Consider the following 26644-nt stretch of genomic DNA (forward strand, 5'->3'; position numbering starts at 1 on the left):
ACCTCCACCACTGTCACCCACCACCACTGTTACCTCCACTGTCACCTCCTCCCACCACTCACCTCCACCACTGTTACCTCCCACCACTGTCACCCACCACCACTGTTACCTCCATCAGTCACCTCCACTGTCACCTCCACCACTGTTACCCTCTACCACTGTTACCTCCACCACTGTCACCACCACTGTTACCTCCACCACTGCCACTCTCCACCACTGTTACCTCCATCACTGTCACCCTCCATCACTGGGTCACCTCCACCACTGTCTCCACCACTGTTACCCTCCATCGCTGTCACCTCCACTACTGTTCACCTCCACTGTCACCTCCACCACTGTTACCTCCACCACCACCTCCAACACCTCATAACTCCAACCCCAACCCCAACACCCCAACTCCACCCCACACTCACCCCAACACACCCCACCCACCAACTCACCCCACCAACCCCACCTCCACACACCCTCCCAATCTCTGGCCCCCCCCTCCCACCCTGGCCCACCCCCTCCACCCCTGGCCCACCCCTCCACCCTGGCCCACCCCCTCCACCCTGGCCCATCCCCCTCCAACCTGGCTCCCCACACACCCCCCACCCCACACACCCCACCCCCACACACCCCACCCCACACACCCCACCCCACACACTCCCCACCCCACACACCACCCCACACACACCCCACCCCACACACCCCACCCCACACCCCACCCCACACACCCCACACCCCACACCCCTCCCCCACACACCCCTCCACCCTGGCCCACCCACATGTTGTAAGGCTAAAATCATTTTATTAAGGAGTGTTGGATGTTGCCCTTGGTCACCCTCCTTAGTGCCAGTATTTTTTGTATTTTTACGGGAATTAGCCCACAACGGGGCCTGGGAGGGGGCGAAAAAAAGAACAGAAAAGAATTTGAAAATAGAGAAGAAAAAGTTTATACTGTGTTAATCTACACCACGCAGATGACGGAAAACCATCTTTTGAGACAGATTGTATAAGTATGGAAACACAGAAGAAGGCAGAGCATTCCACAGTTTGTCTGTGTGAGGAGAAGGAGGCACTATAACGGGTTATTCTAGTGTGACCGACATCCATGGAGAAACGGGGGCACCGCGGGCAAGACGTGTTAGACGAGCCCACGGCCTTGCCGGCGGTACACAGGATGCCAAATTCACCGAACATTGCCTGTTAAAGTACCTGTAAAAGAGAGAGAGTGAAGCAACATTGTATGAAGAGAAAGGAGAGAGATTGTCGACTAAAGGAGGAGAGTTAATACACAATGCCTTTGATTCCACCTATCTAATAGTTGACAGAAGAAGAGCCAATTCAGGTGTGAGAGCACCTGCTAGGACGAATGAATCCTATATACTTGGAGCAACTGCTCAGGAGTGAAGTAGCTATGCATCTGTACAGCATTCCTGCTTTCGGGAGGCAGCTTTAGCTATACTTTGGATGTGTGATTTCCAGAACATATTGGAGGAAATGGTGAGGCCTAACATATTTATTTCAGAATTTGGCAGAATGATAGCGTCCAGAAATGTAATTGGTGGGAGATCGTCTAATTTACAAAGTGTAATTGGTAAATATTGAGTTTTATTACTATTGAATTTAACCAAGTTTCTACCTCCCCATTCAGAGATGCTGCACAGATCCGCTTGATAGAAATAATGATATCAGCTCTAGAAACAGATCTAGTTTGAGGGTTAGGAGGAAGGGGAAAATGTGAAGAAGAGTGAAGAGTAGAATCATTAGCGTAAGAATGGCTATAATAGTTGTAGTGAAGAAAGTTAATAAAAAGAAGGAGAGAGTAGGTGAAAGAACATAACCTGTGGGACACCACTACTGTAGTGAAAGAGCGAGAGATCGATCCTCGACAACAACTGCCATGGATCGGTTCTCAGGAAGCTAGAGATGAGAAACAAAGTGGGGAGAGAAACCAAAAGAGGAAGTTTAGATAGCAAAGACTTATGCCATACCCTGTCAAATGTCTTGAGATGTCGAGGCTTCTGCCATAATCCCTAAGAGAGGATGACCAAAGATGGATCACCAGTAGATCTTGCCTAGCGAAACCACACTGGTGATCCGACAAAGAGAAAGGCGTACCAGTATACCCCTGAGGCCTTATTCTAGTGCCAGTATACCTCCTTAGTGCCAGTATACCCTCCTAGTGCCAGTATACCTAGTGCCAGTATACCTTAGTGCCAGTATACCTCTTAGTGCCAGTATACCTCCTTAGTGCCAGTATACCCCCAGTGCCAGTATACCCTCCTTAGTGCCAGTATACCCTCCTTAGTGCCAGTATACCCCAGCCAGTATACCCTCCTTAGTGCCAGTATACCCCTCCTAGTGCCAGTATACCCTCCTTAGTGCCAGTATAACTCCTTAGTGCCAGTATACCCTCCTTTAGTGCCAGTATACCCTTAGTGCGCATAACCCCCTTATGCCAGTATACCCCTTAGTGCCAGTACCCTTAGTGCCAGTATACCCTCCTTAGTGCCAGGCACCCCCTTAGTGCCAGTACCCTCCTTGTGCCAGATACCTCTCTAGTGCCAGTATACCCTCCAACCTCCTTAGTGCCAGATACCCCCTGCCAGTATACCCTCCTTAGTGCCAGTATACCCTCCTTAGTGCCAGTATACCCCTTAGTGCCAGTATACCCTCCTTTGTGCCAGTATACTCCTTTGTGCCAGTATATCCCCCCCTTAGTGCCAGTATACCCTCCTTAGTGCCAGTATACCCTTAGTGCCAGTAACCTCCTTAGTGCCAGTATAACCTCCTTTGTGCCAGTATAACCTCCTTAGTTAGTATAACCTCCTTGTGCCAGTATACCCTCCCTTAGTGCCAGTATAACCTTTGTGCCAGTATAACCTCCTTGTGCCAGTATAACCTCCTTTGTGCCAGTATACCCTTTGTGCCAGTATACCTTAGTGCTCTGTAGATACCCCTTTTGTGCCAGTATACCCTCCTTTGTGCAGGTTAACCTCCTTGTGCCAGTATAACCTCCTTAGTGCCAGTATACCCTCCTTTGTGCCAGAGACAACCTCCTTTGTGCCAGTATACCCTCCTTAGTGCCAGTATAACCTCCTTTGTGCCAGTATAACCCTCCTTTGTGCCAGATACTCCCTTAGTGCCATAACTCTGTGACATCCTTTGTGCCAGTATAACCTCCTTGGTGCCATAACCTCCTTGTGCCGTATAACTTTGTGCCAGTATACCTTATGCTGGTATAACTTTAGTAGAATAACCTCCTTTGTTAGTATACCCTCCTTGTGCCAGTATAACCTCCTTGTGCCAGTATACTCTGTGTATACCTCCTTTGTGCCAGATAACCTCCTTGTGCCAGTATACCCTCCTTAGTGCCAGTATAACCTCCTTAGTGCCAGTATACCTCCTTTGTGCCAGTATAATCCTCTCTGTGCCAGTATACCCTTAGGCCAGACACCTTTGTGCCAGTATAACCTCCTTTGCCAGTATACCTTGTGCCAGTATACCCTCCTTGTGCCAGTATACCCTCCTTTAGTGCCAGTAAACCTTCTTTGTGCCAGTATAATACCTCCTTAGTGCCAGTATACCCTCTTAGTGCCAGTATAACCTCCTTTGTGCTAAGACAATTCCTTAGTGCCAGTATATAACCTCCTTGTGCCAGATACCCTCCTTGCCAGACCTTTGTGCCAGATACCTCCTTAGTGCCAGTATACCCTCCTTAGTGCCAGTATAACCTCCTTGTAGCACAATTCCTAGTGCTGATTATAACCTCCCTTAGTGCCAGTATACCCTCCTTGTGCCAGTATAACCCCTTTGTGCCAGTATACCTCCTTGCCAGTATACCCTCCTTGTGCCAGTATAACCTCCTTTGTGCCAGTATACCTCCAGCCAGTATATCCTCCTTGTGCCAGTATACCTCCTTAGTGCCAGTATACCCTTTTGTGCCAGATAACCCTCCTTTGTTAGTATACACTCGCCAGTATAATCCTTTGTGCCAGTATAACCTCCTTGTGCCAGTATACCTCCCTTAGTGCCAGTATACCCTCCTTAGTGCCAGTATAACCTCCTTAGTGCCAGTATAACCTCCTTAGTGCCAGTATAACCTCCTTTGTGCCAGTAGTATACCCTCCTTGTGCCAGTTATAACCTCCTTAGCTAGTATACCTCCTTGTGCCAGTAACACTTAGTGCCAGTACCTCCTTAGTGCCAGATAACCTCCTTTGTGCCAGTATACCTCCTTAGTGCCAGTATAACCTCCTTGGTGCCAGTATACCCTCCTTTGTGCCAGTATAACCTCCTTAGTGCCAGTATACCCTCCTTAGTGCCAGTATACCCTCCTTAGTGCCAAGACACCTTGGACAACCTCCTTGTGCCAGTATACACCTCCTTAGTGCCAGTATACCTCCTTTGTGCCAGTATACCTCCTTAGTGCCAGTATACCTCTAGTGCCAGTATAACCCTCCTTAGTGCCAGTATACCCTCCTTAGTGCTACAGATACCTCCTTTGTGCCAGTATACCTCCTTATGCCAGTATATCTCCCTTGTTAGTATACCTCCTTAGTGCCAGTATACCTCCTTAGTGCCAGTATAACCTCCTTTTGCCAGTATACCCTCCTTGGTGCCAGTATACCCTCCTTAGTGCCTAGACAACCTCCTTAGTGCCAGAATAACCTCCTTAGTGCCAGTATAACCTCCTTGTGCCAGTATACCCTCCTTAGTGCCAGTATAACCTCCTTGTGCCAGTATACCCTCCTTATGCCAGTATACCCTCCTTTGTGCCAGTATAACCTCCTTTGTGCCAGTATACCCTCCTTGTGCCAGTATACCTCCTCCTATGCCAGTATACCCTCCTTTGTGCCAGTACACCCTTTGTGCCAGTATACCCTCCTTTGCTAGCACCTCCTTAGTGCCAGTATAACTCCTTTGTGCCAGTATACCCTCCTTAGTACTTTGTGCCAGTATAACCTCCTAGTGCCAGTATACCCTCCTTTGTGCCAGTATACCCTCCTTGTGCCAGTATAACCCTTGTTAGCATACCTCCTTAGTGCCAGAGTACCCTCCTTGGTGCCAGATACCTCCTTTGTGCCAGTATACCCTCCTTAGTGCCAGTATACCCTCCTTGTGCCAGTATACCTCCTTTGTGCCAGTATAACCTCCTTGTGCCAGTATACCCTCCTTTGTGCCAGTATACCTCCTTTGTGCCAGTATAACCTCCTTAGTGCCAGTATAACCTCCTTGTGCCAGTATACCCTTAGTGCCAGTATACCCTCCTTGTGCCAGTATAACCTCCTTAGTGCCAGTATAACCTCCTTTGTGCCAGTATACCATCCTTTGTGCCAGTATACCCTCCTTGTGCCAGTATACCATCCTTTGTTAGTATACTCATCCTTTGTGCCAGTATACCCTCCTTGTGCCAGTATACCCTCCTTTGTGCCAGTATACCATCCTTTGTGCCAGTATACCCTCCTTAGTGCCACATACCCTCCTTGTGCCAGTATACCATCCTTGTGCCAGTATAACCTCCTTTGTGCCAGTATACCCTCCTTTGTGCCAGATACCCTCCTTTGTGCCAGTATAACCTCCTTAGTGCCAGTATCACCTCCTTTGTGCCAGTATACCTCCTTTGTGCCAGTATATCCTTAGTGCCAGATAACCTCCTTAGTGCCAGTATACCCTCCTTTGTGCCAGTATACCATCCTTTGTGCCAGTATAACCTCCTTTGTGCCAGTATACCCTCCTTAGTGCCAGAACCTCTCCTTTGTGCCAGTATACCATCCTTTGTGCCAGTATACCCTCCTTTGTGCCAGTATACCCTCCTTGTGCCAGTATAACATCCTTAGTGCCAGTATAACCTCCTTAGTGCCAGTATAACCTCCTTGTGCCAGTATACCATCCTTGTGCCAGTATAACCTTTGTTGCATACCTCCTTTGTGCCAGTATAACATCCTTAGTGCCAGTATAACCTCCCTTAGTGCCAGTATAACCTCCTTTGTGCCAGTATACCATCCTTTGTGCCAGTATACCCTCCTTAGTGCCAGTAACCTTTTGTGCCAGGATACCATCCTTTGTGCCAGTATACCATCCCTTGTGCCAGTATACCCTCCTTGTGCCAGTATAACATCCTTAGTGCCAGTATAACCCTCCTTAGTGCCAGTATAACCTCCTTGTGCCAGTATACCCTCCTTTGTGCCAGTATACCTCCTTTGTGCCAGTATAACCTCCTGCCAGTATAACTCCTAGTGCCAGTATAACTCCTTTGTTAGCATACCATCCTAGTGCCGTATAACCTCCTTTGTGCCAGTATACCTCCTTGTGCCAGTATAACCTCCTTAGTGCCAGTATAACCTCCTTAGTGCCAGTATAACCTCCTTGTGCCAGTATACCCTCCTTGTGCCAGTATAACCTCCTTTGTGCCAGCATACCCCTTAGTGCCAGTATAACCTCCTTTGTGCCAGTATACCTCCTTAGCCAGTATACCTCCTTTGTGCCAGTATACCCTCCTAGTGCCAGATAACCCTCCTTTGTGCCAGTATACCCTCCTTTGTGCCAGTATACCCTCCTTTGTGCCAGTATACCCTCCTTTGTGCCAGTATACCCTCCTTGTGCCAGTATACCCTCCTTTGTGCCAGTATACCCTCCTTGTGCCAGTATAACCTCCTTTTGCATTAGTATAACCTTGTGCCAGTATACACCTTTGTGCCAGTATAACCCTTGTGCCAGTATACCCTCCTTGTGCCAGTATACCCTCCTTTGTGCCAGTATCAACCCTTAGTGCCAGTATACCCTCCTAGTGCCAGTATAACCTCCTAGTGCCAGTATACCTCCTTGTGCCAGTATAACCTCCTTAGCCAGTATAACCTCCTTGTGCCAGTATAACCTCCCTTAGTGCCAGTATACCATCCTTTTTGTGCCAGTATAACTCCTTTGTGCCAGTATAACCCTCCTTTGTGCCAGTATACCCTCCTTTGCCAGTATACCCTCCTTAGTGCAGTATAACCTCCTTTGTGCCAGTATAACCTCCCTTTGTGCCAGTATAACCTCCTTAGTGCCAGTATAACCTTTGTGCCAGTATAACCTCCTTGTGCCAGTATACCCTCCTTGTGCCAGTATAACCTCCTTAGTGCCAGTATAACCTCCAGCTAGTATAACCTCCTTAGTGCCAGTATAACCTCCTTTGTGCCAGTATAACCCTCCTTAGTGCCAGATACCCTCCTTGTGCCAGTATACCCTCAGTGCCAGTATAACCTCTTGTGCCAGTATACCCTCCTTAGTGCCAGTAACTCCCTTAGTGCCAGATACCTCCTTTGTGCCAGTATAACCTCCTTAGTGCCAGTATAACTCCTTTGTGCCAGTATACCCTCCTTGTGCCAGTATAACCTCCTTTGTGCCAGTATAACCTCCTTAGTGCCAGTATACCCTTGTGCCAGTATAACCTCCTTAGTGCCAGTATACCCTCCTGCCAGTATAACCTTTTGTGCCAGTATAACCTCCTTAGTGCCAGTATACCCCTTAGTGCCAGTATAACCTCCTTAGTGCCAGTATAACCTCCTTTGTGCCAGTATAACCTCCTTAGTGCCAGTATAACCTCCTTTGTGCCAGTATAACCTCCTTAGTGCCAGTATAACCCCTTAGTGCCAGTATAACCTCCTTGTGCCAGTATACCCTTTTGTGCCAGTATAACCTCCTTTGTGCCAGTAATACCCCTTAGTGCAGTATACCTCTAGTGCCAGTATACCCTCCTTAGTGCCAGTATAACCTCCTTGTGCCAGTATACCCTCCTTAGTGCCAGTATAACCTCCTTAGTGCCAGTATACCCTCCTTAGTGCCAGTATACCCTTAGTGCCAGTATACTTCTTGGTGCCAGTATACCTTAGTGGTGGACTCCTTAGTGCCAGTATACCCTCCTGTGCGATAGTTAGGGAGGAGAGGAGGGAGTTTAGGTGGAGGGACGTGAGGGCATGGAGGAGGAGGCACCGTAGTTGTCCCAGTGACTTTATGTGTGTGTGTGTGTGTACAGGTATTTCACACACACACACACTTCACACTCGTTGACAGGTTTGTGGTGAATCAGTCAACACACCTGTCCCAGCCTCTTGTTAACACCTGTGGTCTATGGCAGGTGTAAACAGGTGTTATACAAGACAGGTGGTGATTTAATTTGAGTGCGAGAGTGAGGAGTTTTGCGTGCGGGAGTAAGGAGTTTTGCGTGCGGGTGTAGTTGTAATGTTGCGTGCGGGAGTGGGCTAAGAGTGTTGCGTGCGGGATTTAGGGTGTACTGCTTGCAGGAGTAGGCCAAGTAGTGTTGCGTGCGGGAGTTAGAGGTATTGTTGAAAATTAAACTCTTAAGATGTCTGTTGCGTACACACACACACGCACACACACACACACGCACACACACACGCACACACACACACACACACACACACACACACACACACACACAACGAAAGAGACACTAAAGAGAGTTGCCTCCATCTCACATTGATCTTGGCTCCTCTCCCTCCTCTCCCTCCCTCCCTCTCCCTTTCTCCCTTTTCCACATTCTACCTCACCTCACACCCCCTCTCTCTCTCACCCTCTCCCACTCGGTACCTCACTCTCCTTCTACCACACTATGAGTCACTCGTTAGCCCCCCGTGTGTGACGTCACTACTTTCGCATAGTGATTAAACTCCCCGAAAGATGCCGTGACGTCACCGGTGGCGTCCCCAATGCAGTGACATTATAGGCTGTTTCGTGACGTCCTTGATAAAGCCTTTACCGTATTCTCTCTCTCTCTCTCTCTCTCTCTCTCTCTCTCTTCTCTTCTCTCTCCTCTCTCTCTCTCCTCTCTCTCTCTCTCTCTCTCTCTCTCCTATTTATTGGTTAAATCAGTGACAAGTTAAATATTGTATTAGTGTATATTTTGTGTGTGTGTATTTCCTGTATGTATATTACCAGTGTGTGTGTGTGTGTGTGTGTGTGTGTCGGGCTAATTAGTGTGTATTAGCGTTTAACATGCATGGCTGTTTATCTCTTAAAAGCAGTGTTTGTAAGTCAAGGTTACCAGGGCGTGCACTACACACACATACATACCTATATATACATACATACATACATACAGACAGAAAAACACAACATACATGCATTCTTATATACATACAGATACAGAAACATGAATTCATACATACATACATACATACATACACACACACACACACACACACACACTATTTACTCCCCCTACAACGTTAAGCAGTATCGTGGTTAGTGGTGGTAAGAGACAGAGGATTGTGGTTGTGTCTAGTAGTAGTGGTGGTTATTTAAACCTATGGGGCGGGCAGGGATAGGCTTATGGACGTGTGGTACCGTTATAGGGGGTAGGGAGGTAGGAAGGGAGAAGGGGAGATATTGACCTCTGTGTGGTGATGGTGTAAGGGTTGGGTTTGTGGTGTAGCTGTTGTCCCCCCACTACATGCTGTTATATACATACAAACAGACATACCTACATGTGTGTGTGTGTGTGTGGAGTGTAAACATTTAAGGCAATTCTCTCTATGTAGTCACCAACCCCACACACACACACACACACACACACACACACACACACACACACACACACACACACACACACACACACACACAATGCTGTACGGTCAGTCGCTGTTTGTAACCGTTTTTAACAGATGTGTGTTGGTGTTCCTGTTCCCTCTCTCCCTCCTCCTCCCCTCTCTCTCTCCTCCCTCCTCCCTCCCCCCCCTCTCTCTCTCCTCAGTCCCCATTCATTCCTCCCTCGTCTTCCCTCTCCCCTCCCTCATCTCTCTCTCTCTCTCTCCCTTCCTCTCTCCATCTCTCTCTCTCTCTCCCTCACTCCTCTCTCTTCTTCCCTTCCTCCCCCTCTCTCCCTCCTCCCTCTCTCCCTCCTCCTCCTTCCTCCCTCCCCTCCTCCTTCCTCCTCCCTCCCTCCTCCTTCCTCCTCCCTCACTCCTCCCTTCCTCCCCCCCCCATCCTCCTTTCCTTCCTTCCTCCCTCCCCTCCTCCTTTCCTTCCTTCCTCCTCTCCTCCTCCTCCCTCTCTCTCCCTCCTTCACTCTTGATCACAGCCACACACGTCCACGCAGCCCTTCACACACACACACACACACACACAGCAGGCTCTTGAGTCTTGTGTTACCTCCTGGAGACTGACTGTGTATCAACACATATAAGTCAGTGTTGTTGTGTGTGATGTATCAACTTGTGTAGCCAGCCTGTGTGTACATATATAACATCAGTCTTGTGTGTGTGTGTATGTATCAGCTGTGTGTTAGCCTGTGTGTATATATTTAACATAGTTTGTGTGTGTGTGTGTATGTATCAGTCTTGTGTGTAGCCTGTGTGTATATATATAACATCAGTCTTGTGTGTGTGTGTATGTATCAGCTTGTGTGTAGCCTGTGTGTATATATATAACATCAGTCTTGTGTGTGTAAGTTGGTGCGTAGTGCGTACGTGAGCTCGCGCGCGCACAGCTACCACTACCCAAACATTGATCCAACTGTCGTCTCTTCCCCAGGTAAGCCGGAGCTCCTCCCCGTGACATCACCCACCCTATGACGTCACTTATCCTGACGTCACTATTCTTGACGTCACTTATCCTGACGTCACCATTGTGGTTTTAGTCTCGTTTCGAAGCATAGTAATGTTCCTGTTTGTTTGTTTTACACACACACACACCCACACACACCAGCTTATTTAGTTATAGTATAGTATAGTCTGAGTGACACACCGCCGCCATGTTGTGTGAGTCGTTTATTGTGTAGGTTTAGGTTAGGTTAGATGAGTCACTGGTCTGACACTCCCGGCTGTGGTCAGTGTCATGTAAGGTGTTGAGGGTGTGTGTGTGTGAGGCGGTCTGGTGTGGTAATGAAGGGTCACCCTAGCTGGTGAGTTACCCTCCCTCCCTGCTCTCCCCTCCCCTCCCCCTTGCACTCCCCCTTTTTTGTATTGAAAGGAGGGATGAAAGAAGATTAGAGGTGGGGGAAGGAAGTTATAGTTCGGAAGAAAGAAATTTAGGAGGTAAGAAGGCAGGCTACTAAGCTAATAGTGTGTTTGGTTGTGTCATGGGTTAATTGTTCTTGCCGGTACAGGCACTAGACCTCCTACCTGTCCCATGTATGTTGTTTTAAGGGCCTTGTTTCATATTCCTGAACCCTGGCGGATGCTGGTCTAGGGAGGTTGTCTATTGCCTGGTCGTGTAGATCGGGGGTGGTAATGGACCTTTTGAGAGTGAACTTTTGGTGGGAAGTTCGAGTTGGAGGATCTTATATTTTAGACCGTCATGCCAGACTTTGTCAAATGCCTTCGCTACCTCCGGAGGTTAGATTACATTGTCTACCACTCGCCGTGGCTCTGGCTGTGTCTTCACATGCCAGGGCTATCACTGATCACTGTTGTGGTGGACTTCCTTTCCTGAACCGGTATGCGAGTTGACTCTGTTGGTTGTTTCAGGTGATTTCTCAGACGATTGTGTATTTTTCTGATTTTCCAGGTACCGAGAGAATCGGTCTGTAGTTTAGTGGGACGGCGGGGTTCTTTCTTGTTTTGGTGTTAGGGTAATAATGGCCTCTTTGAATTTAGTTGGGAAGTATAACCTGAGGTCAGGCAAGCGTTCTTGTGGTTCTCAGTCTCTCCATTGGCGGGTTGTTTATGTGGCTGAGGATCTCCTTGGTGATGCCTGAATAACCAGGGACTTTATTCTTGGTATGGAGATGGCTCTGTTGAGTTCTTCCGAGGTGATTGGTTTGGACAGTGGGCTGTCCCTCTCAGATCTCCCATATGATTTCAGGAAGGCTTAGTGCGGTGTGTCTGGCCCCGAGTTCATCAAGACGAGCTCCTCGTGGGGACCATCAAATCCCTGTTCTCTTCATTTGTGATTCGGAAGATGTTCCTCCATATGTCCTCCCTCCCCTTTGCTCTCCCCTCCCTTTGCTTTCCCTCCCCTTGCTTCCCTCCCCTTACTTCCTCCCTCTCCCTTGCTCTCCCGTCCTCCCCTCCCCCGCTGGTGATGTCATCGCACGTCTCGATCACGTGATTCATGACGTCACACGGGGCAGTTGTGACGTCACTGGATTATAAGGCGCATGCGTCAGCCGGGCGCTGGGTTGGGGGTTGCCAGCTAGTGAGTGTGGTGACCTACAACCAGGGGGAGGTGGTAGTGGTGATATTGGGGCGAGATGGTGGTAGTGGTGGTTGGGTCTGATAACAAAAGAGTGATTCTTAACACACGTGGTTGCGGGCATCATAGATATAGTATCTACGGTACTGTAAAATTCTCCCCTCCCCAACCCTTCCCTCCCCAACCCCTTCCCCTCTCCCCGTTTGTTCTGTATTTTCCTGTAGTGAATGTTACCAGTGATGAAGAATGTTACACCTGTGATAATTGTGACCGTACCTGTGATCAACCAGTCTACACCCCGCTACCACACCCTGCCTACACCCTGCTACACCTGCCTACACCCCGCTACACCTGCCTTCACACCACTACACCTGCCTACACACCACTACACCTGCCTACACACCACTACACCTGCCTACACACCGCTACACCTACCACACCGCTACACCTACCGAGTGAGCATAAACGGCACTAAATCGCATTGGAGCAACGTCACTAGTGGAGTTCCCCAAGGCTCAGTACTTGCACCATTATTATTTATTATATACATAAACGACATAGATATCGGCATAGACAGCAACATAAGTAAATTTGCTGATGACACTAAAATAGGACGTGTAATTAAATCTGACGAGGACTGCAAAATTACAGGAAAATCTAAACAAATTTTTCGAATGGTCGGAAAATGGCAGATGAAATTCAATGTGGAAAATAAAGTACTCAGTCGGAGATGTAAACAGGCCAGTTACCAGATGAACAACGATGCCATTGTGGAATCCGACTGCGAGAGGGATTAAGAGTAATGATAAGTAGGAAACAATGTGTTTTTGCTCGTAACAAGGCTAATAAAGTACTGGTTCATACAAAGAGTGTTAGTTACAAGACTAGCGAGGTCATCTTAAAATTATATCTTGCGCTTGAGAGACCTCACCTGGATTACGCAGTTCAGTTCTGGTCACCGTATTACAGAATGGATATAGAATCATTGGAAAGAATCCAGAGGAGAATGACAAGACTAATCCGGGCATTAGGAACCTTGGTACAGAGACAGGTTAAAGCATCTTAATTGCACTCCTGAGAGACGTAGAGCGAGGGGCGACATGATAGAGGTGTATGAATGGAAGTCAGGGCTAAACAAAGGGACATTACAAAGGTACTCAAACTATCCAACCAGGAGCGAACTCGTAACAATGGTTTTAAATTAGACAAATTAGATTTCGGCGTGAAATAGGTAAACACTGGTTTGAAACAGAGTAGTGGATGAATGGAACAAGTTACAAATATCATCATTAACTCGAATACGCTGAATAGCTTCAAACATAGGTTGAATGCTTATATGAGCAATAGGGTTGGGTGTAAACGGACTGCCCAGTATTATGACAATAGGCCCGCTGCAGTTTCCTCCATTCTTCTTATGTACACGTACCTACACCTGCCTCCACACCGCTACACCTTCCTACACCTATTCTCACCTGCCTGCACCCCCACTACACCTGCCTACACCCGCCACACCTGCCTAACACCACTACATGCCTACACCTACACCTGCCCACACCTTCCCTGCACCTTCACACACCACTGCATATCTGCACCACTACACCTGCCCACACCTGCCTACACACCACTACTCTGCACACCACTACACCTGCACCTGCACCTGCACCTGCCCACACCTGCCTACACCTGCCTACATCTGCCCATACCCACTATACCTGCCTACACCCCTCTACACCTGCCCACACCTCATTCACCTGCCTACACATCACTACCTTGCCCATCTGTCACACCCGCTACACCTGCCTACACCCCTACACCTGCACCCCACTACACTGCCTGCACCCCACTACCTGCCTACACCCCACTACCTGCCTACACCCCACACACCTGCACTGCCCACACCTGCCTACACCTTCCCTGCACCTGCCCACCCCACTGCACCTGCCTACACCCCACTGCACCTGCCTACACCCCACTACACCTGCCTACACCCCACTACACACCACCTGCCCACACCTTCCTACACCTGCCCACCTTCCTACACCTTCCCTACACCTGCCCACACCCCTTCACCTGCCCACACCCCACACCTGCCCACGCTACACCTGCCTACACCCACTACCTGCCTACCCCACTACACCCCTACCTGCCACACCCCTGCCCACCCCTACACCTCCCCACCCCTGCCTCACTCACCTATGTCACCCTGCACTCATATGGACACAGGTATAAGTCCGCCTGCCATTCACCACCAGAGGCTGCACCCTCACCCTCTTACCCCTCACCCTTATCCTCACCCCTCTTACCCTCACCCCTTATTTACCTCAACCATTATCCTCACCCTCTTACCCTCACCCCCTTATCCTTCACCCCTTACCCCTCACCCCTACCCCTCCCCTCACCCCCCTTATCCTTCACCCTCTTCCCTCACCCCCTTATCCTACACCCTCTTACCCCTCACCCCCTTCCCTACACCCCTGCCCCTCACCCCCTTATCCTTCACCCCTCTTACCTCACCCCCTTATCCTTCACCCTCTTACCCCTCACCCCCTACTCACCTACACCCCTCGTACCCCTCACCCCCTTATCCTTCACCCCTCTTACCCCTCACCCCCTTATCCTACACCCCTCTTACCCCTCACCCCCTTATCCTACACCCTCTTACCCCTCACCCTTATCCTTCACCCCTCTTACCCCTCACCCCCGTTATCCTACACCCCTCTTACCCCTCACCTCCTTATCCTTCCCACCCTCTTACCCCTCACCCCCTTATCCTACACCCTCTTACCCTCACCCCCTTATCCTACACCCCTCTTACCCCTCACCCCTTATCCTACACCCTCTTACCCCTCACCTCCTTATCCTTCACCCCTCTTACCCCTCACCCCCGTTATCCTACACCCCTCTTACCCCTCACCTCCTTATCCTTCACCCCTACCCCTCACCCCTTATCCTACCCCTCTTACCCCTCACCCCTTATCCTACACCCCTCTTACCCCTCACCCCCTTATCCTACACCCTCTTACCCCTCACCCCCTTATCCTACACCCCTCTTACCCCTCACCCCTTATCCTACACCCCTCTTACCCCTCACCCCTTATCCTACACCCCTCTTACCCCTCACCCCCCTTATCCTACACCCCTCTTACCCCTCACCCCTTATCCTACACCCCTCTTACCCCTCACCCACCTTATCCTTCACCTACCCCTCACCCCCTTATCCTTCACCCCTCTTACCCTCACCCCCCTACACCCCTCTTACCCCTCACCCCCTTATCCCTACCCTCTTACCCCTCACCTCCGTTATCCTTCACCCTCTTACCCCTCACCCCGTTATCCTACACCCCTCTTACCCTCACCCCGTTATCCTACACCCTCTTACCCCTCACCCCCTCCTTCACCTCTTACCCTCACCCCCTTATCCTACACCCTCTTACCCTCACCCCCTTATCCTTCACCCCTCACCCCTCACCCCCTTATCCTACACCCCTCTTCCCTCACCCCTTATCCTTCACCCTCTTACCCCTCACCCCCTTATCCTTCACCCCTCTTACCCCTCACCCCGTTATCCTACACCCCTCTTACCCCTCACCCCTTATCCTTCACCCCTCTTACCCCTCACCCCCTTATCCTACCCCTCTTACCCCTCACCCCGTTATCCCACACCCTCTTACCCCTCACCCCTTATCCTTCACCCCTCTTACCCCTCACCCCCTTATCCTACACCCATCTTACCCCTCACCCCCTTATCCTACACCCCTCTTACCCTCACCCCCTTATCCTTCACCCCTCTTACCCCTCACCCCCTTATCCTACACCCCTCTTACCCCTCACCCCGTTATCCTACACCCTCTTACCCTCACCCCCTTATCCTTCACCCCTCTTCCCCTCACCCCCTTATCCTTCACCCCTCTTACCCCTCACCCCCCTTATCCTACACCCTCTTCCCCTCACCCCCTTATCTACACCTCTTACCCCTCACCCCCCTATCCTACACCCTCTTACCCCTCCACCCCCTTATCCTTCACCCCTCTTACCCCTCACCCCCTTATCCTACACCCCTCTTCCCCTCACCCCCTTATCCTACACCCCTCTTACCCCTCACCCCCTTATCCTTCACCCCTCTTACCCCTCACCCCTTATCCTCACACCCCTCTTCCCCTCACCCCCCTTATCCTTCACCCTCTTACCCCTCCCCCCCTTATCCTACACCCCTCTTACCCCTCACCCCCCTTATCCTTCACCCTCTTACCCCTCACCCCCTTTCCCACCCTCTTACCCCTCACTCCCTTACGCCTCCTCCTACACATACATACATACATACATACATACATACATACATACATACAAGACCAAGATAGCGGAAAGAGATGTAGTATAGCGGAAATGTCATAGTTAGCGGACTTATGTAATAATAAATCTGTCATTGGTGAGTATTAGTGTACGCTATATTAACGGACAGCAACTGTATTACCTCCATTTAACGGACAGCAACAGTATAACCTCCATTTAACGGACATCAATAGTATAACCTCCATTTAACGGACAGCAATAGTATAACCTCCATTTAACGGACAGCAATAGTATAACCTCCATTTAACGGACAGAAATAGTATAACCTCCATTTAACGGACAGCAATAGTATAACCTCCATTTAACGGACAGCAATAGTATAACCTCCATTTAACGGACAGCAATAGTATAACCTCCATTTAACGGACAGCAATAGTATAACCTCCATTTAACGGACAGCAATAGTATAACCTCCATTTAACGGACAGCAATCTAACGGCTATAGTTCGTTATATGAGGGGTTTCTATCTAATGGACCTCGATATAATGGACTATATTCTCCCTGTTGTATGGAGGTTTTATGACAAACCTCGATATAACGGACTTTATACTCCCATATAGCCCTTTATAGGGGTCTCACTGTATACGGTATTATTTAAGTTATAAAAAAATTGTAAAAAAAGTTATAACACACAACTTTTGTTTATCTTTGTGTCTGTTTGTAAGTCGTGTTTGTTTACTTTAGTGTTTACGTATGGGAGGAGGAGGAGGAGGATGGGAGGAAGAAGAGGAGGAGGGGATGGGGGAGGAAGAAGAGGAGGAGGGATGGGGAGGTGAAGGTGAGGCAGGGGGAAGGAGTTTCACCTACCTACCAGATGTCACCTGGCTACAGTATTATAGTACACAGCAGTATCATAATCCCCCACCCCTGTGTGTGTGTGTGTGTGTGTGTGTGTGTGTGTGTGTGTGTGTGTGTGTGTGTGTGTGTGTGGGAACCTGGATGTTAATCGATTTGCTGATCGTGTTCCTGGGTAATGGCTCGCCAGTGCAGTTGGCGAGTTGTCCGGTCTTCTCGGACTATTCCTTGACACTGGGTCATGCAGCTCGTTAATTTAGGGTGTGGTTGTTGTGTTGGCGACAGCTTCTACACCTTAAACACTGGGTCATGCAGCTCGTTAACTAGGGTGGTTGTTGTGTGTTGGCGACAGCTTCTACCTTAAACACTGGGTCATGCAGCTCGTTAACAGGGTGTGGTTGTTGTGTTGGCGACAGCTTCTACACCTTAAACACTGGGTCATGCAGCTCGTTAACTAGGGTGTGGTTGTTGTGTTGGCGACAGCTTCTACACCTTAAACACTGGGTCATGCAGCTCGTTAACTAGGGTGTGGTTGTTGTGTTGGCGACAGCTTCTACCTTAAACACTGGTCCTGCAGCTCGTTAATTAGGGTGTGGTTGTTGTGTGGCGACAGCTTCTACCTTAAACACTGGGTCATGCAGCTCGTTAACTTAGGGTGTGGTTGTTGTGTTAGCGACAGCTTCCACCTTAAACACTGGGTCATGCAGCTCGTTAACTAGGGTGTGGTTGTTGTGTTGGCGACAGCTTCTACACCTTAAACACTGGGTCCTGCAGCTCGTTAACTTAGGGTGTGGTTGTTGTGTGGCGACAGCTTCTACCTTAACACGGGTCGCTTTTACACAAACACTGGGTCATGCTCGTTAACTCAGGGGTGTGGTTGTTGTGTTGGCGACAGCTTCTACACCTAAAACAAATTCATGCCAAGGTGGCTCTAGAGCCGGCCATCCTCGTTACACAAGTGGCAACCAGTATGTGTGTGTGTGTGTGTGCGTGTCTTTGTGTGCTATCCATGTGTGTGTGCTTGTGTGAGGTCTTTTTTTTTCAGGACAACAACACCTCAGTTTGTTATACCTGTTGTTCATTCTTTTGTTCTTATAAATTGAAGACGGTCATGGTATGTTTTGTGTTGTGTGTGTTTTGTGTGTGTGTGTGTGCACTAGCTGACTACTAACAAACACTACCACAACTACTAACAAAAACTACCACAACTACTATAAAAACTACCACAACTACTAACAAAACTACCACAACTACTATAAAAAACTACCACAACTATTAACAAAAACTACCACAACTACTAACAAAACTACCACAACTATTAACAAAAACTACCTACTATAACCAAAAAAACTACCACAACTACTAACAAACACTACCACAACTAACAAAACACCACAACTACTAACAAACACTAACTACTAACAAAAACTACCTCACTATTAACAAAAGCTACCACAACTATTAACTAACACTACCTCACTATTAACAAACACTACCACAACTACTAGCAAAAGCTACCACAACTACTAGCAAAACTACCACTATTGGCAAGCTACCACAACTATTAACTAACACTACCACAACTATTAACAAACACTACCACAACTACTAAAAAAACTACCACAACTACTAACAAACACTACCACAACTATTAGCAAAGCTACCACAACTATTAACTAACACTACCACAACTATTAACAAACACTACCACAACTACTAGCAAAAGCTACCAAACTATTAACTACACTACCACAACTATTAACAAAAGCTACAATAGACGAGGAAGGGTAGGAAGAGTGAGGAGGAGGAGGAAGGTAGGGAGAGGAGGAGGAGGATGGAGGTGAGGAGGGAGAGGAGGAGGAGGATGGAGGTGGGAGTAGGGAGAGGAGGATGGAGGTGGGGAGTAGGAGAGAGGAGGAGGAGGATGGAGGTAGGAGTGGGGAGAGAGGAGGAGGAGGATGGAGTAGGGTAGGGAGGAGGATGGAGGTAGGAGTAGGGAGAGGAGGAGGATGGAGGTGGGAGTGAGGAGGAGGAGGAGGATGGGTGGGGTGGGAGGTGGGGAGGAGGAGGAGGGAGGATGGAGGTGGGGTAGGGAGAGGAGGAGGATGGAGTGGGGTAAGGGGAGAGGAGGAGGAGGATGGAGGTGAGGAGAGGAGGAGGAGGATGGAGGTAGGAGTAGGGAGAGGAGGAGGAGGATGGAGGTGGGGAGGAGGAGGAGGAGGATGGAGGTGAGGTGGGGAGGAGGAGGAGGAGGAGGATGGAGGTGGGGAGGAGGAGGAGGAGACGGAGTGGGGTGGGGAGGAGGAGGATGGGTGGGAGTGGGGAGGTGGGGAGGAGGAGGAGGATGGAGTGGGAGTGGAGAGAGGAGGAGGAGGATGGAGTAGGAGTGGCGGACAGGTATGTGAGATATGTGTGTGGGGAAGCAGGTCAGTGTGGCTACTACCCTGCCTAACCTGCAGGCCTGCACTAACCTGCAGCCTGCAGCACTTTAAACACCACTGGCCTACCTGCACTAACCTGCGAGCCTGCCGCACTGGCTGCAGGCCTGCCCTGCTAACCTGCCCGAGCCTGCCCCTGCCCTAACCTACCGGGCCTGCCCTGCCTAACCTACACTAGCCTGCCCTGCACTAACCTGCAGGCCTACCTTGCCCTAACCTGCCGAGCCTACCCTGCACTAACCTACCTGAGCCTACCCTGCCCTAAACCTGCCGAGGCCTACCCTGCACTAACCTGCAGGCCTGCCTGCACTACCTGCAGAGCCTGCCCTGCCTAACCTGCCCAGGCCTACCCTGCACTAACCTGCAGGCCTGCCTGCCCCTAACCTACACTAGCCTACCCTGCCTAACCTACACTAGCCTACCCTGTACTAACCTATCCGAGCCTACAGGCCCCTGCCCTGCACTAACCTACCGAGCCTACCCTGCAATAACCTACCCGAGCCTACCCTGCCCAAACCTACACTAGCCTGCCCTGCAGCTAACCTACCCGAGCCTACCCTGCACTAACCTACCTGAGCCTGCCCTGCCCTAACCTGCAGGCCTACCTGCCTCAACCTACTAGCCTGCTCTTAACCTACCCGAGCCTACCCTGCACTAGCCTGCCCTGCCCCTGCCCGAGCCTGCCTGCACCCACTAGCCTACCCGAGCCTGCCTGCCTAACCTACACTAGCCTACCTGCACTACCTACCCGGGCCTACCTGCACTAACCTACCCGAGCCTACCCTGCCCTAACCTACACTAGCCCTGCCCACTGCTAACCTGCAGTTCTACCTGCCTAACCTGCCTGGCCTGCTAAACACCCAGCCTACCCCTGCTAACCTACCCAGGCCTACCCTGCCCTAACACACTAGCCTACCCACTAACCTACCCTGGTCTACCCTGCCCCTAACCCACACTGGCCTACCCTGCCCTACACTAACCTACCTAACCTAGCTACCCTACACAACCTATGCCCTGCCCAAGCCTGCCCTGCCCTACCCCTAACCTACCCCTAACCTGCCCTCCCTTAACCTATACCCTGCCTAGCCTACCCTGCCCTACCTAACCTACCCCTAACTAAGCTACCCTGCCTTAACTACCTGCTAGTACCTGCCCTACCTAACCTAAACTACCTACCTTAACCTATACCCCTGCCCAGCCTACACTGCCCTACCTAACCTACCTTAACCTAAGCTACCTACCTTAACCTATGCCTGCCCCTGTACACCTGCCCTACTTACCTTAACCTAGGCTGCCCTCCCTTAACCTATACCCTGCCCCTAGCCTACCTGCCCTACCCCTGCCTAAGCTGCCTCCTTAACCTATGCCCTGCCTAGCCTGCCTAACCTGCCCCTAACCTAAGCTACCCTGCCTTAACCTATACCCTGCCCTAGCCTGCCCTAACACACCTAACCTGCAACAACCTAAGCTACCTCCTTAACCTATACCCTGCCCTAGCCTGCCCTAACCTACCCCTAACCTAAGCTACCCTACCTTAACCTACCCTGCCCTAGCCTGCCCTAACCTACCTAACCTAAGCTACAACCTATACCCTGCTAGCCTGCCTAACCCTAACCTAAGCTACCCTACCTTAACCTATACCCTAGCCTACCCTGTTCTGCCCTGTGTGGTGGGGAAGGGGGGAGGGTCAGATGGTGAGTGGCAAGGTTCGTCATGGGGGGCAGGAGAGCAGAGCTGTATGATGCAATGTTATGGTTGAGAGATTTGGCAACACCGTCCAGAATTGAAGGGCTGGTGGGGGGGAGGAGGGTCGTTATGAGCCAAGGTTGAGGGCTATGCTTCCTCCTCCTCCTCCTCCCTCCTCCTCCTCCTCCCCTCCCTTCTTCATCTTCTTCCTCCTCCTCAACAATTTGCAACAATATTGTCCAAAGATGCGGCTCTCTCTCCTCTCTCTCTCTCTCTCTCTCTGGTGGGTGGGTATCTGGGTGGGTGGGTGGGCGGGCAGAGGTTGAGTTACCGCTAACACAAGATGTAGAAGTGGGTGGTGGTGGGTGGGGAAGGGGGTCGCTGGAATGTCGCGAGTGAGTGTTGGGGCAGCATGTGTGTGTGTGTGTGTGTGTGTGTGTGTGGGGACGACCAGAAATCGATAGCTATAGCTGGTGTAACTCCTGGTGGTGGTGGTGGTGATAGTGGTGGTGGTGGTGGTGGTGGTGATAGTAGTGGTGGTGGTGGTGGTGGTGGTAGTGGTGTGGTGATAGTGGTGGTGATGAGTGGTAGTGATGGTGGTGAGGTGATAGTGGTAGTGATGGTGGTGGTGATAGTGGTAGTGGTAGTGATGGCAGTGGTAGTGGTGGTGATAGTAGTGGTGGTGGTGATAGTGGTAGTAGTGGTTGTGGTGGTGGTGATGAGTGGTAGAAGTGATGGTGGTGATAGTGGTAGTGGTGGTGATAGTGGTAGTGGTGGTGGTGGTGATGAGTGGTAGTGGTGTGGTGATAGTGGTAGTGGTGGTGATGAGTGAGGAGTGATAGTGGTGGTGGTGGTGATAGTGGTGGAGTGGTGGTGATGAGTGGTTGTAGTGGTGGTGGTGATAGTGGTAGTGGTGGTGATAGTGGTAGTGGTGGTGATAGTAGTGATGGTGGTGATGGTAGTAGTGGTGATAGTAGTAGTGGTGGTGATAGTGGTGGTGATGGTGGTGGTGATAGTGGTAGTAGTGATGGTGGTGATAGTGGTAGTGGTGGTGATAGTAGTGGTAGTGATGGTGGTGGTGATAGTGGTAGTGATGGTGGTGGTGATGGTGGTGGTGATGGTGGTAGTGGTGGTGATGGTGGTGGTGGTAGTGGTGGTGGTGATGGTGGTGGTGCTGATGAGTGGCAGTGATGGTGGTGGTGGTGGTGATGGTGGTGTTGGTGGTGGTGGTGATAGTAGTGGTGGTGGTGATGAGTGGTGGTAGTGGTGGTGATGTGATGGTGGTGATAGTGGTAATAGTGGTGGTAGTAGTGATGGTGGTGATAGTGGTAGTGGTGGTGATAGTAGTGGTAGTGGTGGTGATAGTGGTGGTAGTGGTGGTGGTAGTGGTGGTGGTGATAGTGTTGGTGGTGGTGATAGTAGTGATGGTGGTGGTGTGGTGATAGTAGTGATGGTGTGGTGGTGGTAGTAGTGGTGATAGTAGTAATGGTGGTGATAGTGATGGTGGTGATGGTAGTGGTAGTGATGGTGGTGATAGTAGTGGTAGTGTGGTGGTGATAGTAGTGGTAGTGGTAGTGATGGTGATAGTAGTGGTAGTGGTGGTGGTGGTAGTGGTGGTGATAGTAGTGGTGGTGAGGTGTGTTAGGTAGTGATGGTGGTGATAGTGGTAGTGGTGGTGATAGTAGTGGTGGTGAGTGTTAGTAGTGATGGTGGTGATAGTGGTAGTGGTGGTGATAGTAGTAGTGGTGGTGGTGGTGGTAGTAGTTATTGAGTGATGGTGGTGATAGTGGTGGTGATGGTGGTGGTGGTGATAGTGGTGGTGGTGATAGTAGTGGTAGTAGTGGTGGTGATAGTGGTATGTAGTGATGGTGGTGGTGAGTGGTGGTGATAGTAGTGGTGGTGATAGCAGTGGTGGTGGTGATAGTGGTGGTGGTGGTGATAGTAGTGGTGGTGATGTGGTAGTAGTGATGGTGGTGATGGTGGTGGTGATAGTATGGTGAGTGGTGGGGTGATAGTAGTGGTGGTGGTGGTTGTTGGTGGTGATAGTAGTGATGGTGGTGATAGTAGTAGTGGTGGTGATGTGGTAGTGGTGGGTGATGTGGTGAGTAGTGATGGTGGTGATAGTGGTGGTGATGGTGTGGTGGTGGTGATAGTGGAAGTGATGGTGATGTGGTGGTGGTGGTGGTGGTGATGTGGTGGTGGTGGTGATAGTAGTGGTGGTGATGGTGGTGATGGTGGTGGTGGTAATGGTGGTGGTGGTGATGGTAGTACTGGCGGTGGTGGTAGTGATGGTGGTGATAGTGCTGGTGGTGGTGATAGTAGTGGTAGTGATGGTGATGTGGTGACGGTGGTGGTGATAGTAGTGGTGTTGGTGGTGATGGTGGTAGTGGTGGTGATGAAGTAGTAGTGGTGGTGGTGATAGTAGTGATGGTGGTGGTGATAGTGGTGGTATTGGTGGTGATGGTAGTGGTGGTGATGGTGGTGGTGGTGATGGTGGTGATGAGTGGAAGTGATGGTGATGGTAGTGGTGGTGGTGGTGGTGATGGTGGTAGTGGTGGTGATGGTAGTGGTGTGGTGATAGTAGTGGTGGTGAGTGGTCGTGATGGTGGTAGTGGTGGTGGTGATAGTAGTGGTGGTAGTGGTGTGCTAGTAGTGGTGGTGATAGTAGTGGTATTGGTGGTGATAGTGGTAGTCGTGGTGATAGTAGTGGTGGTGGTAGTGGGTGGTAGTGATAGTAGTAGTGGTAGTGGTGGTGATAGTAGTGGTGTGGTGATAGTAGTGGTGTGGTGATGTGGTGAGTGGTGGTGAGTGATAGTAGTAGTGGTGGTAGTGATGGTAGTAGTGGTGGTGTGCTGGTAGTGGTGGTGATGGTTGTGGTATTGGTGGTGATAGTGGTAGTCGTGGTGATAGTAGTGGTGGTGATAGTGGTAGTGGTGGTAGTGATAATAGTAGTGGTAGTGGTGTGCTAGTAGTGGTGGTGATAGTAGTGGTTGTGATGGTGGTAGTGGTGGTAGTGATGGTAGTAGTGGTAGTGGTGGTGATAGTAGTGGTTGTGCCAATAGTAGTGAAGATAGTGGTGGTTACATCACATGTATTACGTCTGGCCATCACTTGGGGCACAGTATAAATCATCTTCACTACTGTGTTTCCTCCCTCACGCTGGATAGAGACAGAGGGTCATCCAGGCATGTTATTGGCCTATGGTTATTCTGATGGTCACGTCTGTTTGTGTGTGTGTGTGTGTGTGTGTGTGTGTGTGTGTGTCTCTCTATCGTGGGGATGGATGGTTTTAGCGGACGAGTGCTCAATATAAACCCTTGCTTCCTTCCTTCCTTCCTTCCTTCCTTCCTTCCTCCTCCCTTCCTCCCTCCCTTGTATCCTCCTTCCTTCCTTCCTCTCCCTTCTCCTTTCTCTCCTCCCTCACCTTCCTCCTTCACCTTCCTCCCCTTCCTTCCTCCCTTCTCCTCCTCTCCTTCCCTCACCTTCTTCCTCCCTCACCTTGTATCCTCCTTCCCTTCCTTCCTTCCCCTTCTCTCCTCCTCCTTCCCCACCTTCTTCCTCCCTCACCTTGCATCCTCCTTCCCTTCTTCCTCCCCCCCTTCTCTCTCCTCTCCTTCCCTCACCTTCTTCCTCCCTCACCTTGTATCCTCCTTCCCTTCCTTCCTTCCCCTTCTCTCTCCTCTCCCCCCCACCTTCTTCCTCCCTCCCGCATCCTCCTTCCTCTTCCTCCCCCTTCTCTCTCCTTCTCTCCCTCCCTCACCTTCTTCCTCCCTCACCTTCCTCCTCTCCTTCCTCCCCTTCTCTCTCCCTCACCTTCTCTCCCTCCCTCCATCGTTGTAGTGTACTTCAACTCAAGTGGGTAAGTAATCGTACTCAAGGGTAAGTCATCATGCTCAAGGGTTAAGTCATCATGCCTGGGGTTGGTCATCATGCTCAGTTGCTTCATCATGCTCAGGGGTTAAATAATCATACTCGTGGTATTAAATCATCATACTCAAGGCATCAGATCATCATACTCAAAGGGTTAACTCATCATACTCAAAAGGTTAACTCATACTCAGTGTTAAATCATCATACTCATCATAATATTGAAGCATTATTTTGTTCATACTTTGAGGTATATAATGCAAGAATTTAAACTTAATTATTATCATACTCCCAAGAAGCATATGTGTGTGTTGTGTTTGTGTGTTTATGCATATGTTTAAAGTAATATTCAGTACAACACACACACACACACACAGACACACACACACACACACACACACACACACACACACACACACACTTAATAGTTGTTTGTCTTACAGTGTAAACATTGCCCCTCTGTATGTTTGTTTCTTTGTTGTTTATTGGCTTATTGTTTTATATTTGTTGTTGCAGGATTGAGTTGCCATAATTATCACAGGTGTTGAGTTGCCATAATTATCACAGGTGTCGAGTTGCCATTATTATCACAGGTGTTGAGTTGCCATAATTATCACAGGTGTTGAGTTGCCATAATCATCACAGATGTCGAGTTGCCATAATCATCACAGATGTCGAGTTTTCATAATTATCACAGGTGTTGAGTTGCCATAGCTATCACATGTCGAGTTGCCATAATTGTCACATGTGTTGAGTTGCCATAATTATCACAGGTGTTGAGTTGCAGTCACACGTGGTGCCATAATTATCACAGGTGTTTAGTTGCCATAATTATCACAAGTGTCGAGTTGCCATAATTATCACCAGTGTTGAGTTGCCATAATCATCACATATGTCGAGTTGCCATAATCATCACAGATGTCGAGTTGCCATAATTATCACAGGTGATGAGTTGCCATAATTATCACAGATGTCGAGTTTTCATAATTATCACAGGTGTTGAGTTGCCATAGTTATCACAGATGTCGAGTTGCCATAATTAGCACGTGTTGAGTTGCCATAATTGTCACATGTGTTGAGGTTGCCGAATCATCACATATGTCGAGTTGCCATAATTATCACAGGTGTTGAGTTGCCATAATTATCACAAGTGTTTAGTTGCCATAATTATCACAGGTGTCGAGTTGCTATAATTATCACGTGTTGAGTTACCATAATTACACAGGTGTCGAGTTGCCATAATTATCACGTGTTGAGTTGCCATAATTAACACGGTGTCGAGCTATAATTATCACAGATGTCGAGCGTTGCAATTATCGCTGTTTTTATTGTTGTAGGTGTCGAGTTGCCATAATTATCACAGGTGTCGAGTTTCCATAATTATCACG

The 26644-nt window shown here is 49.6% G+C and overlaps 1 protein-coding gene across 1 annotated transcript in view; it reads left to right on the top strand.

Moving 5' to 3' along the window:
- LOC121875246 (transforming growth factor beta receptor type 3-like) overlaps window positions 1–26644 on the top strand; it is a 69399-nt gene that overhangs the window by 11449 nt on the left and 31306 nt on the right. The window lies entirely within an intron of this gene.

The sequence above is a fragment of the Homarus americanus genome, unplaced genomic scaffold (assembly GCF_018991925.1).
Source record: "Homarus americanus isolate GMGI-L3 unplaced genomic scaffold, GMGI_Hamer_2.0 scaffold56241, whole genome shotgun sequence".
Taxonomy (NCBI): Eukaryota; Metazoa; Arthropoda; class Malacostraca; order Decapoda; family Nephropidae; genus Homarus; species Homarus americanus.